The sequence below is a fragment of the Anser cygnoides genome, unplaced genomic scaffold (assembly GCF_040182565.1).
Source record: "Anser cygnoides isolate HZ-2024a breed goose unplaced genomic scaffold, Taihu_goose_T2T_genome scaffold_46_1, whole genome shotgun sequence".
NCBI lineage: Eukaryota > Metazoa > Chordata > Aves > Anseriformes > Anatidae > Anser > Anser cygnoides.
In genome coordinates, this window is record NW_027103070.1 from 512,520 (window position 1) to 528,036 (window position 15,517).

General features: G+C 45.6%; 1 long non-coding RNA gene across 1 annotated transcript; it reads right to left on the reverse strand.

Annotated features, from left to right (window-relative positions):
- Nucleotides 1-8,057: 8,057 nt before the first annotated feature.
- Nucleotides 8,058-15,517, reverse strand: LOC136789468 (uncharacterized). Its single transcript, XR_010828202.1, has 2 exons — nt 14,765-15,517; nt 8,058-10,383 (listed from the first exon to the last, which is right to left on the reverse strand). It is a non-coding gene; the product is annotated as an uncharacterized lncRNA (long non-coding RNA).

The window sequence follows — 15,517 nt, forward strand, 5'->3', positions numbered from 1 at the left end:
GTCCTGGGAAGCTGCAACAAGAAAAATGAGTAATATTAAAAAGGACTTTGCATCCCTGGGAAGGATGTTGAAGGGATCAGGGGTGCAGGTAGTGTTCTCATCTATCCTCCCGATGGGTGACCGGGACCCAGAAAGAAGGAGGAGAATGGGACAGGAAAATGACTGGCTGAGGGGATGGTGTCTGGACCAAGGCTTTGGGTATTTTGGTCTTGGGCAGGCCTTTGAGAAGCCGGGTATGTGGGCTGCTGACAGACTCCGGCTCAGCAAGTGGGGCACAATCATATTGGGGAGCAAGCTCTCTAGACTTACTACTAGAGCTTTAAACTACGTTTGACGGAGGAAGGGAGGGGATTTAGAAGTGACAGAGAAGGGCTGGGGGATGTTGTCACTGCTGTCACTGTTGAAGATAGTAGGGAAAAACCTCTGAGCTGTCCCATAGGATGATCTGAGGGCTCCTCAGAGAAGGTAATATTCCCGATACTCTGTCCGGAATCATCTTCTTGCATCCCTCTAGGGGTAACTGAGACTGCTGCTTCCCTAAAGTGCCTGTATACCAATGCGCGTAGCATGGGAAATAAACAGGATGAGCTGGAGAACTGTGTACGGTCACGGGGCCACGATCTCATTGCAATCACTGAAACTTGGTGGGACAGCTCACATGACTGGAACGCTGTCATGGAGGACTATGTCCTTTTTAGGAAAGACAGGCTGGGGAAGCGAGGGGGAGGAGTTGCCCTTTATGTGAGAGAGCAATTAGAGTGTACCCAGCTCCACCTGGGGGAGGGTGAAGAACCAGCAGAGAGCTTGTGGGTGAGAATTAAGGGGCGGGCTGGTATGGGTGATACTGTTGTGGGGGTGTACTACAGGTCACCAGATCAGGAGGAGGTCAATGAGGCCTTCTACAAGCAGCTGGTAGTAGCCTCACGATCCCGGGCGCTGCTTCTCATTGGGGACTTCAATTATCCAGACATCTATTGCGTAAGCAACTCGGCCAGACATGCTCAGTCCAAACGGTTCCTACAATGTGTTGAAGATAATTTTCTGACACAGGTGGTGGAGGAGCCGATGAGGTGGGGGGTGCTTCTGGACCTTGTTCTTACCAACAGGGATAGGCTTGTTAGGGATGTGAAGGCTGGGGGCAGCTTGGGATGCAGCGACCACGAGATGGTGGAGTTCAAGATGGAACTTGATGGAAGACGTAAGGCAAAAAGTAGGATTGCTACCCTGGATTTTTGGAGAGCCAACTTCGACCTCTTCCGGGACCTACTTGGGGGTATCTCATGGGGTAGATTGCTAGAAGGCAAGGGTGCTTGTGAGAGCTGGGCAACATTTAAACAGCTCTTCTTCCAAGCTCAGGATCGGTGCATCCCTAAGAGTAGGAAATTGGGGAAGGGGGGCAGGAAACCTGCGTGGATGAGCAAGGAGCTCATCGACAAGATCAAAAGGAAGAGGAAGGTCTATGAAATGTGGAAAAAGGGCCTGTCCCCTTGGGAGGAGTGTAGGAGTGTTGTCAGGGCCTGAAGGGATGCAACGAGGAAGGCTAAAGCCCACCTGGAGATGAAGCTTGCAAAGGAAATAATAGATAATAAGAAGTTTTTTTTTTTAAGTACGTAAACAGTAAAAGGAAGACTAGGGATAATGTGGATCCCCTGCTGAACGAGGGGGGTGTCCTGGTCACGGGGGACACTGAGAAGACGGAGATACTGAATGCCTTCTTTGCTTCGTTCTTTGTTTCAAAGACTTCCCCCTGGGACTCCTGGACACTGGAGGAATAAAGAGTCTGGGAAAGGAAGACCTCCCCTCTGGTTGAGGAGGGAGTGGTTCGGGAGCGTCTGAGTGGGATCAACGCACACAAATCCATGGGCCCCGATGGGATGCATCCACGTGTGCTGAGGGAGTTAGCAGAGGTGATCGCCAAACCGCTCTCTATCATCTTTGAAAGGCCTCGGAGAACAGGAGAGGTGCCTGAAGACTGGAGGATAGCCAATGTCACTCTGGTCTTCAAGAAGGGCAAGAAGGAGGATCTGGGAAACTACAGGCCAGTCAGTCTCACCTCTGTCCCTGGAAAGGTGATGGAACAGCTTGTTCTGGATGCCATCTCCAAGCCATTGGAAGAGAAGAAGGTTATGAGGAGTAGTCAGCATGGATTCACCAAGGGGAATTCATGCTCGACCAACATCGTTGCCTTCTATGATGGCATCACCAGCTGGGTGGACAGGGGGAGAGCAGTGGATATCATCTACCTTGACTTCAGCAAGGCTTCTGATACTGTCAGCAGTGTGCCCTGGTGGCCAAGAAGGCCAATGGGATCCTGGTGTGCATTAAAAGGAGCATGGCCAGCAGGTCAAGGGAGGTGATCCTCCCCCTCTACTCTGCCCTGGTCAGGCCTCACCTGGAGTACTGTGTCCAGTTCTGGGCTCCCTGGTACAAAAAAGATAGGGATCTCCTGGAAAGAGTCCAGTGGAGGGCTACAAAGATGATACAGGGCCTGGAGCATCTTCCCTATGAGGAAAGGCTGAGAGACCTGGGTCTGTTCAGCCTTGAGAAGAGAAGACTGAGAGGGGATCTTACCAATATTTATAAATACCTTAAGTTTGGGAGACAGAGCGATATGACCAACCTCTTTTCAGTGGTCTGTGGGGACAGGACAAGGGGCAATGGTCAAAAAATGGATCACAGGAAGTCCCGCACCAACATGCGAAAGAACTTCTTCACGGTGAGGGTGACGGAGCACTGCAACAGGCTGCCCAGGGAGGTTGTGGAGTCTCCTCTGGAGATATTCAAGACTCGTCTGGATGCCTACCTGGGCAACCTGCTCTAGGGAACCCGCTTTAGCAGTGGGGTTGGACCCGATGACCTCTTGAGGTCCCTTCCAACCCCTACAATTCTGTGATTCTGTGAAAGCATTGTAGATGGACAACAATCCCCATTCCCCTTCACCACCAGGGGAATGTACTGGATCTGGCTGGGATGGAGGTAACTTTCCCTGCAGCAGCCCATATAGTGTTGTGCTGTGCACTTGTAACTGGAACAGCATTGGTATCACACCAGTGTTTTATCTATTGCTGAGCAATGGCTCAGGAGCAGTCTGTCCCCACGTGCCCAAAGACAAGCCGGCGCGGAAGAAGACCGGCCTGGCTGAACAGAGAGTTGTGGCTTGAGCTTAGGAGAAAGAAGAGGGTTTATAATCTTGGAAAAGAGGGCAGGCCACTCAGGAGGACTATAAGGATGTTGCAAGGCTGTGCAGGGACAAAATTAGAAAGGCCAAAGCTCATCTGGAGCTCAATCTGGCTACTGCTGTTAAAGATAACAAAAAACGTTTTTACAAATACATCAACATGAAAAGGAGGACTAAGGAGAATCTCCATCCTATACTGGATGTGGGGGGAAACAGTGACAAGAGATGAGGAAAAGGCTGTGGTGCTTAATGCCTTCTTTGCCTCAGTCTTTAGCGACAAAACCAGTTGTTCTCTGGATACCCAGTACCTTGAGCTGGTGGAAGGGGATGGGGAGTAGGATGTGGCCCTCACTATCCACGAGGAAATGGTTGGCGACCTGCTACAGCACTTGGATGTACGCAAGTCGATGGGTCCGGTAGGGATCCACCCGAGGGTACTGAGAGAACTCGCTGAAGCGCTCACCAAGCCACTTTCCATCATTTATCAGCAGTCCTGGCTATCAGGGGAGGTCCCAGTCGACTGGCAGCTAGCAAACATGATGCCCATCTACAAGAAGGGCCAGAGGGTAGACCCAGGAAACTATAGCCCTGTTAGTTTGACCTCAGTGTCAGGGAAGCTCATGGAGCAGCTTATCTTGAGTGTCATCACACGGCGCTTACAGGGGAACCAGACAATCAGGCCCAGTCAGCATGGGTTTATGAAAGGCAGGTCCTGCTTGATGAACCTGATCTCCTTCTATGACAAAGTGACGCGCTTAGTGGATGAGGGAAAGGCTGTGGATGTGGTCTACCTTGACCTCAGTAAGGCTTTTGACACCATTTCCCAGAACATTCTCCTGAACAAACTGGCTGCTCATGGCTTGGACTGGTGTACGCTTCACTGGGTTAAAAACTGGCTGGATAGCCAGGCCCAAAGAGTAATGGTGAATGGAGTTAAATCCAGTTGGAGACCAGTCGCTAGTGGAGTCCCCCAGGGCTCAGTACTGGGGCCAGTCCTCTTCAATATCTTTATCGATGACCTGGATGAGGGGATCAAGTGCACCCTCAGTAAGTTTGCAGATGACACCAAGTTAGGTGCATGTGTCGATCTGCTCGAGGGTAGGAAGGCTCTGCAGGAGGATCTGGATAGGCTGGACCGATGGGCTGAGGTCAACTGTATGAAGTTCAACAAGGCCAAGTGCCGGGTCCTGCACCTGGGGCACAACAACCCCAAGCAGCGCTACAGGCTGGGAGATGAGTGGTTGGAAAGCTGCCTGGCAGAGAAGGACCTGGGAGTATTGGTTGGTAGTCTGTTGAATATGAGCCAGCAGTGTGCTCAGGTGGCCAAGAAGGCCAACAGCATCCTGGCTTGTATCAGAAGCAGTGTGGCCAGCAGGTCTAGGGAAGTGATTGTCCCCCTGTACTCGGCTCTGGTGAGGCCACACCTCGAGTACTGTGTTCAGTTTTGGGCCCCTCACTACAAGAAGGACATGGAGGTGCTCGAGAGAGTCCAGAGAAGGGCAATGAAGCTGGTGAGGGGTCTGGAGAACAAGTCTTACAAGGAGCGGCTGAGGGAGCTGGGAATGTTCAGCCTGGAGAAGAGGAGGCTCAGGAGGCTGTAGCGAGGTGGGGGTTGGTCTATTCTCCCACGTGCCTGGTGACAGGACAAGGGGGAATGGGCTAAAGTTGTGCCAGGGGAGGTTTAGGTTGGATATTAGGAAGAACTTCTTTACTGAAAGGGTTGTTAGGCATTGGAATGGGCTGCCCAGGGAAGTGGTTGAGTCACCATCCCTGACCTTTAAGAGACGTTCAGATGTAGCCCTTAGTGATATGGTTTAGTGGAGGACTTGTTAGTGTTAGGTCAGAGGTTGGACTGGGTGATCTTGGAGGTCTCTTCCAACCTAGACGATTCTGTGATTCTGTGTTTTTCTGGCCTCCCTTCAAACTTGACCGAGTACCTACCACATCACAAAGGGGTAGAGTTTGAACTGTTACTCGGCCTTTTACTAGTAATTTCAGAAAGGAAACAGTTTAGACCACAGGACATTCAAGAACATCAACATTCTTGTATGTGTTGCATTACCAAATACTGCTGAACTACTGATAAAGGCTGTTGTTTAGTATCTGTTTCAAGCTACATACCAGTCAGACCACTATCCCGATATAAAAGGATGAAGGGAGATATACACAAACAGGAATATTATACACTCACATTATTACAATTTTTTTTTTTTTAAGTCAGCCCACATCACCTATTAAAAACAGTAGCTGAAAGGGTAAAACACTGCACACATGCAGTGTTTTTCCCAAAACATACATTCACTTTACAGACATATCTAGCTTAAAGTTTGCATGCATTTTTAATATATTTATGAAGTAGCTTCCTGGAGAGACCAAAATTTTGATCTAAAATTACTTTAGTCCAGAGAAGGATCATTATGCATGTGAAATTTGTAAGTTAGAATGAACACTGTGTTTAGATAGCATCTTTGTTTTTTTGTTTGTTTTTTTAAATGTCAATCTTCTTGTCCACAACCTTAATTTTAAGAAATATATGCAGACAGTTATGCAGGACTCCTGAAAAATACCAAAGCAAAACACTTTTAAAGGAACATTCCAGAGCACACATGGGTTATCAAACAGAATTTCTAGATCTAGGTTTCTCAGTCACCCATATTTGATATGCACAGGGGAAGAAAGAAAAAAAAGCTAAACTGATTTGAGACTAATCATACACAAAATTATGGAGTACACAACATTTCCCCAAACAAAATATACATGAACTAGTAAAGAGCATCTAAATATTATATAACTATAGTATTAAAATATTAAGTGTCCTGTAGTTTCTTCACAGGACACTCTGAAGTGGAATCAGCTACTTTTCGACAAGAGACCAATTGCCACATTATTCCATAGCACCACAACTCACTGGCAAACTCAACCTTTGTAGAAAATAACTAGAAACACTCGGGGCTGGGGGGGGGGATTTTTTAAATCTAATCTTTTAGATCTAATCTATAAATCTATAACTTAAAATTTTTTTAAATCTATAAAATCTAATCTTAATTTTTTTAATCTATAATTTTAAAATCTATAATTTTAAATCTAATCTATCTAACCTAAAGATCTAATCTTTTAAATCTACTTCAAGTCCTACTTCTCATAGAACTTGAAAGCTACACGCAGCATTGCAACCTCACATTTGCATAAATGAGGTCATTTAGCAAGGAATATGCCCACTCCATTCTGACTAGAGACAGATTTCTTCCCCTCCTCCCGAAAAAGACAGTGGGGTTTTAATCCATGCAAAGCCATTAACGAAGGAGCGGGAAAGGAGGAAAAGCGCTCTGAACATGACTCAGCTCCCATCTGAACTCTACCATCGCCTCTTTACAAACACAAAAGCATTCCTTATCACCCTGCTGAGGTACATGCCTAAGCCAATCCACAGCAATGCAAGGTCTCCATGCGAACTTGAGAACAAGAGCCTATTGGCAGGATGCAGAGGCACACTGACCATGCACACATAATGAAGGAAGTGCTCGCACTCCTCCGCAAGCCAGGAAGCTTAACAGTTACAAAAGGAAAGGGAGGGGTGAAAATTGAAAGGAGGGTGGGGGAAGAAGAAGGTATTCTTATGCACTGAAAAATGCCCTCTTATTAACGTACACAGAAGTGCACACATACAGTCACACACATAACTCCGACAGCCAACAGAAGACTCGCACGTCCTAGGGGAACGGGGTGGGGGGGGCGGGGGAGAGCGGCAGCAGGGGGAGGAGGTTAAGAACAAAAACCCACACTACCTATTAAAATAACATCGAACCCACCGAGACAAAAACGTACATTTTCTGCATCATAGAAAGTTCACGCAGAGCCTTTCCCTCGTATGCCCTCACCCGACCCGGTGTCGTCCCCGTCCAGCACCGTAGGGCGGCAGACTAACCTGTCAGCAAACGGCAGCGACAGTGGCAGGAGAGGAGAGGAGAGGAGCAACGCTATATCCGGCTACTGGGAAAAATGGGAGGAGCAGGAATCTTTTATCTCCGGGTGTGATTCCCCCCTCCGTTTTCCTTCCAGTTCTGCTTTTATTTTTCCCTTCCCCCGCAGAAAGAGGAGGGGGAGGGGGAAGAAAAAACAAAACAAACAAAAAACCAAACCACTTTGTATTTCCTCCTCCGACCCCAACTCGGAGTTTAAAACAAAAGAAACGGAAATAGCCGAGCGCGGTTCGAATGAAGCCGAGTGAGTGTCATGCGTACAGCGCATGCGTACTATGTGTACACACGCGCAGGTCTACTTTTGTCTCCCTCGAGATACAGGGTTAGTTTCGCACTAGCCATTCCTCATATCCCACTCCATTATGCGTGTGAAAAGAGGGGTCCCGTTTTCTCATCCCCCACCCTAAGCTCAGGGTGGAGGATACCTCTATTGCACTGTGCATTTCTCACTAGGGTGGCCCCTTAAGGACTCCCTGCCTGGTATCGCTCCCTCATGAATGCACAGGGTAGCATACCTGTATACTCTTTTTGTTAAGAGGGTTGTGATTGGGTGAGGGGTGAACGTACCCAGAAATAGCCCTTTTGCCATGCAGGCTTTTCCACTGCCTCATTTATCCTTACTGACACACGGGGATAGGCACCCCTGGCACTGCTCCTCCAAACCTGTGCCTTCTCCACATGCAAAGACAAGCACCCCAGAACAATTCTCCCCAAGCCTGCACCTTTCCACATACAGTGATACTCATTATTGTCACAAATCCATCCCCATAAACAGGGACAGACGTTCTCTCAATGCCCTTTTAACATATAGCCCTCGCATATAGGGAGGACAAACACTTGCAACATAAAAGATCTCCCTACCAAACTCACTGTTATAAATGACTGAGTCCCAAATAGGATTACAATCAGAGTTTACAATTTATTAAACGAATAGAGGCAAGCAAACAGCGCTGGGTGCGCCGGGAGTCTCTGCTCCACCAGGACGCACACCCGTTACGTAAGGCATCTAATTTTTTATACTCCTAGGCTAATACATATTTATTACTACTTCTAAAAGAGGCAAGGTTATTATAATTGGTTTCCCGAATCCGACGTCCTTCCAGGTGCACCTGCTTATCAGTCTCTGTTACTTTCTCGGGGGCCGCTCGGACAGGGAGACAGGGAGGCTCATATTCTTCCTCCTTATCTAGTGGTCTCTTGGCCGGCTGTCAGAAGTTACTGCACATTCGTGCAAAGTCAGCAGTTTTTCTCTGAAGAAATCCCTTTGTTCTTTTCTCGCCTAAACCCAGGCCTCAATGTTAACCCTTCAAAACCCCTTAGTGGCACGAATTGCTGGACCATTTCTTACAATTCCTCCCTTTTTTTTTTTTTTTAATCATCAATTCGTGTCTCTCCTTCAACCTTTGTCAGTAACAATTGGATTTCATCAGTCAGTTCTCGGGGTGTCCACTTCTTAAGCATCATTATCGACACGTCACCTTTTCTCTCCACTGAAGTCATCACAAATTGGGTGCTATTTATTACTCGCCGTATCAACAACGTAAAGCAAGGTATCATACAAGGTATAAACAATAATGTCACTATACCACATAAAAATAAAAACAGCATCCTTTTAACCCATGGTTCACCAGGCAACCATGAAAAGAAATCCCAATCCATACCCTTCCAAGTTTGTACTGGGACGTGGGCTAGCTTTCTAATTTCCTTTGTTATCTGCTTGACCACTTTTCCATTATCATCAATCTGTAGACAACAATTAGAATCGTTCAGTTTTCCACATACTCCCCCTTCTTCTGCTAGTAAATAGTCTAAGACCATTCTATGTTGGAATATAGCATTTCTCATTTGAGTGGATTGGTCAGCCAAAAGATCCAAGGCTGTCGCTGTTTGATTTGTTACAATTTCGAGGATAGCTTGCAACCTAATTATTCGGTTCAAATTATAAATAGGTTCTCGGGCTCCTGATATCAACTCATTCGGGTTCCAGGTAGCTGGCCCATAATGCTGTATGATTCTTTCAGGAGGCCATTCATCCTTTCCCCATTCTTGGGCACTACCCCCGGTTAAGGAAGTATCTATAGATCGTTTCACTCTGTTCAGGTCATCATATAATCTTATTCCTAAATGATCTCCTTGTGTTTGTGACAATAAAAAGAACAAGGGTCTTATGTACCCCACATAGCATATTCCCGACCAATTTTCAGGTAGCCTCTTGTAAGCATGTTTGCCACACACCCAATAATGTCCCTTTAGGGCCCATGTCCCATTTGGAAAAGGACCATTCCATCCCTTTTTAGCCCTTGGGGCGTGATAATACAGAGTGTCCTTGTTACCGAGTGGTCCTGTTACAATGTCTGCCCCGTTCGTACTCGTATATGCGCACTTCCAAGCTCCCGCATCGGGTTTCCACTTACAGTCACAATTCAGTTCTCCTTGGTGGCCAGTTATATTATAAGCTGACCAGAAATGCTTAAAGAACACTCGCCTCCCATTCTCATTCTGCCATCTCCAGCGATAGACCCGCACCACATGCTGTTCCTTAGTTGTGTTATCATGTTGACAGTCTAAGATTCGACTATCGAATTGTCCCCCCGCTTGGGCTCTTGCCACAGTTTTACATCCGGATCCAAAAAATTCTCTGTATGAGCATTTCAGCCAAGTCCCATTTCTCAGCTGAACATGTGTGGTGTTCCATTTCCCACTACGTGCTGTACAGTTTATAGGACTACATCCAGGATCGGTACAATCATATCCAGGAGACAGAGTCCAATTGCAAATGCTTTTTCCCACCGCCACTGTTCCTGTTCTGTTCAAGCAGTATACACCCCGAGCTGACGAGTGTAACTGCCATGGGCCTCCTTCCTCTTTCCAAAATTGCGTCCCATTATGAACTTCGCTCAGATTACTGACCCACCACTTGGGTTCAACTGGGCCTGCTACCCAGGGCCAACTTTCAGTTCCCCCCGGTCCTCCACAAATCCAGCAGTTACTAAGGTTAAAGGCCCTAGCCACTTCCTCCCCCAAAGTGAAAAAGTTATTCCTCCATTCTTGCCCATGGCCCAATTGCCCCTGTAAAAACAATACCAGAAAGTATAGCATTTCTTATCCTTTTTCGTCGTCCTTTTTCTTGAGAGTGTGGGAAACGCCTTCAATCATGAGGTTGGGCCCGCTTTCAGAGCTTGTGTTACCATTCAGCCCTTCGGGGTGATCCAGCTCCTGGAAAAACTAATCACAATTTCATTATGGGTTTAAGAGATTCTCATGTTACTTTTCTCAGGACAACCTGATCTTAGCGCGGGAGAAGTCCGGTCGAGGCCCTCTCACTCGGCAGTCAATACCCATAGGGGTTGCCTCCCTCGGTAGACCATACACACCGCAGTGGAGGGTCCTACCCCGGTCTTGCCTTCTCCCTTTCCTCCCTTCAGACTTGTCCTCTTTATCCAGTGCCCTTAATTCATGCAGAACCTCATTGCTGGGATATCAGTTCCTCTTTAGTCTCAGTTTCAGTTCCCCAGGAGTGGACTCAACCCTCCAGGCTTCGGTAGTTATTGGTCCTTTTATTCTGGATGCGTGGGTCCAACCCCTTTCTGCTGTTCTCACAGCTGTTTCAGTAGTAAGTAAAACAAGGTACAGTCCCTCCCATCGGGGGTTCAATGATTCTTCTCTCCAGGTTTTTATTAAGACCTTGTCTCCTGGTTGTATTTTATGAATAGCAAATCCTAAAGGTGGTGTCTGAGTCATCATCCCAATTTCTCTTATCTCCTGTAATCTCCTTCCAATGGTAATTATGTATTTCTGGATACTATGATCCTCAACTACATTGTTCCCTAGGGGCATCCCTTGAGAATAAGGCATACCATATAACATTTCATATGATGATAATCCAGTCTCACTGTGTGGTTTAGTTCTTATGTTTAAAAGTGCCAATGGTAAGCATTTCGTCCAGGGCAGCTGTGTCTCGATCATTAACTTAGCCAATTGTTGTTTTATTGTTTGATTCATCCTTTCTACTTTCCCTGAGCTTTGTGGGTGCCACGGAGTGTGGTATTCCCACTGAATACCTTTCAAGGGGTACATCCTTCAAATCTTTGTGGCTGGCGTATGTTCGATTATTTGCACACAACTGTGTTCCAACGGTCCTTCTTCTGGAACAGTTCCTAGAAATACTGCTGGATATAACAGGTTAGTCGTTTTCAAGGTTATGTCATCTTGTTCAGTTAGGATTGCCTGATATTTCACCATCCAGCTGGGTGATAACCAGTGCCCCCCCCCCCCCTTTGTTCCAAAACGGTTGTTACCATATGTGGTCCAAAAACTTCAATACGTTTTCCCATTTGAAGGCAAATAATTTTCTACTATCTTTATCAAGAGGTATGCAAAAGAAGGCATCCTTTAAATCTATCACGGTAAACCATTTATATTTCCCTTTCACAGATGTTAACAATGTGTAAGGATTAGCTACTACCGGGTGAATATCCTTTGTTATTTCATTTATTGCTCTAAGATCTTGTACAAATCTATACTCGCCATTCGGCTTCTTTACTGGAAAAATTGGAGTATTGTATTCCGATTTACATTCTTCCAGAATCTGATATTTGAGAAATTTGTCAATAATTTTCACCATTCCCGTGCCTAGCTTCTATCTTAAGTGGATATTGTTTGATTCAAACAGGTTTGGCTCCTTCCTTTAATTCCACCTTTACCAGTTGTGCCAGTTTCGACTTCCCTGGTACATCTGTTTCCCGTACTGTTGCTATAACTGCATTTTCTACTTCTCTTGGAATATTAACAAAGGGTTTATCTTTGATCATTAGGATTTGGCCTACTTTGGACTCAGGTACCTTCATTATTAATTCTCCATCCTCAAAGGTTATTGTTGCATCTAATTTGGCTAATAGATCCCGTCCCAAGAGTGGCATCGGGCATTCTGGTACATACTAAAATTTATGGGTTAGTTCCTCACCCCCAAAACGCAAATCAAGGGGTTGTAAGAATGACCATTCCTCCTCTTTCCCTGTGGCTCCAATTATTGTAGTTGTCTTAGTTCCTAATCGTCCTTTTAAACTATTTAACACTGAATATGTTGCTCCTATTACATTTACAGCCTAATTAACACAGAGAAAGAAGCTCCCATAACCAACAAAAAATTCAAGCCTCTGTCTTCGTTTCCTAGCTTTATTTCAACTAGTGGACCTGCTAGGGTAGATGCCCCAGGTCCCCATCATTCCTGACTGTTGTTTGTCCTGCAGCCTAAGACAATTTCTTTCTGATATCAGGGGCTGATTGCCCTGGAAAGAGGTTAGCCAGTTGCCTCTCTCTCTCTTTTTTTTTTTTTTTTTTTTTTTTTTTAAGCCAGGTCCATTTTTTTTTTTTCATTGCATTTCAAAGTTGGTCCAGAAATTCAAAAATTCCATAAATTCCATAGGGGTTTCTTTTGGACCTTGTTGGAACAGATTCTCAATTCCCAATAGCCAATTTAACCAGATTTTAGTATTTACATAATTTCCGGGGTGATTAGGGTCTCAGTGAGGGGGTCGGTCAGGGGAATGCAATCGTTGAAAGTTCCCTGAGCGGTCCCATTGGCAATCTGAGCTCACACAGGAACTCAGGTTGTTTCAAGAGTTAGCTGCTTTTCTGTTTCCACGACAACTCTCTCGGACCCATCACGGTCCCCCTGCCCCAGAGGGTTCACACCCGCTATTTAGAGATCTCAGCCTCGGGTTGAGACGGAACTATTAACATTCCTACATCCTCTTTCCCTGCTCATTCAACTTCAAACAGCTCTGTTAAATACTACATGCCACACAACCTTTAACACCTCCAATAATCCTTTTAACACTTCCTTTATCTTTCTCCAGCCTGTACTTTTCTAATGCCAACACCAAAGGCTCAGTCAGGGGCCAACTTAATTCCAAACCTTTTCCCTCCAACATGCTGAAACAACATATCACTATACAACATTTCATCCTATTTTCCTTCTCTCCTCAAAAACATTAATTGCAAGACACTGTTATAGTCGATTGATCCATAAAGTGGCCATTTAGTTTATATAGTGGCCACCATTGATTGCAATACTTAGTGAAAGTCCTCTTGCTTTCTGTGCCCCCATTTCTAACAATATCCTTCCAATGTGCCAATATGCACCCAAGGAGGCTTTTTTTTTTTTTTTTTTAGGACGTCTTTTTTTTGGATTTTCCCCTTTTCCTTGATTTCCCATTCCCTTTTATTTATTTATATTAGTTACTGTCCCTTGTTTCAATTTCCACGCAAACCTTTTTATTGCAGGTTTTTACTATCTTTTCCTAATCTTCTTCCCAAATGTCCCAATTCTCTGGGATTAAACTCTTCTTTCCACATACAAACTTTACTATTTCAGATTATTAATGAGCCCCATTCCAATCATAAATCCGCAGGACTTTGGAAAAACACCTGAAGCACTCAGCCTTCTGTCTTCTAGACAAACAATAACACCTTTTCCACAAAATTTACATTTCAATAAGACCGAATTTCAAGCCAAATGCTAATTTTTCTCATGCACTTTGTTAGTAAGCCTACACAAAACAAGGAATCACTCCTGTGTATCCGTCAAGATGGGGGTTTAAAAAGGTATTGAGGCCTAAATAAATTCGCTCTCCCCCTTCTTACCAAATTCCCAGGGCTCAGGCCCGAACCACCAAAGAAGTGACTCTCCGTTCTACCACTTTGATAATCAGTCAGCCCCGCTCCCCCGATACTTGGGAAACTGACCGAACACCACCGCGAATATACCCAAACTTCTAAACTGTTACTTAGATAATGCTCCCACCTTCCTCCTTGACACAGTCAAAACATTTAAGAACAAAACAGGATTACAAGATGCACCACCGGGGGTGGATTGTTAGGATATAGAGGTGGTAGGTTATCCAATGACTCCCATTCATCATCTTTTTCTTTTTCCTTTTTTTTTTTTTTTTTTATTTTTTTGTTCTCTTCTTCGTCAAACTTCTCGTCTGCTTTTAGTGTAAATATTGAGGCTGGAAAAGGACGTGAGATCCTGATCCATAATCCTGCATAATCACTTTCCTCCTGGCTAAAAGGTTCCTTTGAGTTAACATGTAGATTTAAAGCCTGGCAAACCCAGTCTTCAAAAGATCCGAAAATAGGCCAAAAGACATGTGGTCTTAAAGGCTCCTTTGGCCATTCTATCATACAATACTGAATCATTTTTACTTTGCTTTTTCCTTTTCTGGGGCCCCTATCGTTCCAATTTCTAATCATTATCCCTAATGGACTTTCTGGTGGTATGTCTGGTAATTTGCTCCCTTTTCTCTGGTCCCGGGTCTTCGATTTAATCTGACCCATCTAGGAATTTTACTGTGGCAATTCCTACAGCCCTTGGTTGCCTTAGTGAGAGTGTCTTGCAGGGGGTTTAGGACCTATCACCCACCCACGAATCCTATAGGAATCGCTTCGGTCCTTCACCGGCCAAGTCCCTCGCGGGAGATTGGAACCGCGGTTAGAAGACCTCCACAATCGCTTCGGAACTACGTTCCGTCTCAATCACACTCTCACACACACAGGCAACCGAATCCCACCCAACCGAACGGTATACACATTAAATACTTACGACTCCGTCGTCTTCGTTCGGATCTTCGCATGCAGAATTACGGGCAAAATATAGTGCTGCAGCCGGCAAAAGGGAGCTCATAAAAAAATCTAAATCTTTGCTTGCCCTTATTCAGGTTCAAGATGGCATTCGCCCCGACCTGACTCGAACAGGAGCCACCAAATGGTGGGGGCGCCCCTCCTAGATCAAGTCAGAATTCAGGAATCAAGACCATCCCGGACGAGCCCCCAATTGATATAAATGACTGAGTCCCAAATAGGATTACAATCAGAGTTTACAATTTATTAAACGAATAGAGGCAAGCAAACAGCGCTGGGTGCGCCGGGAGTCTCTGCTCCACCAGGACGCACACCCGTTACGTAAGGCATCTAATTTTTTATACTCCTAGGCTAATACATATTTATTACTACTTCTAAAAGAGGCAAGGTTATTATAATTGGTTTCCCGAATCCGACGTCCTTCCAGGTGCACCTGCTTATCAGTCTCTGTTACTTTCTCGGGGGCCGCTCGGACAGGGAGACAGGGAGGCTCATATTCTTCCTCCTTATCTAGTGGTCTCTTGGCCGGCTGTCAGAAGTTACTGCACATTCGTGCAAAGTCAGCAGTTTTTCTCCGAAGAAATCCCTTTGTTCTTTTCTCGCCTAAACCCAGGCCTCAATGTTAACCCTTCAAAACCCCTTAGTGGCACGAATTGCTGGACCATTTCTTACACTCACCAACACCCTTATTTACACAGGAATAAACCCTGCACAA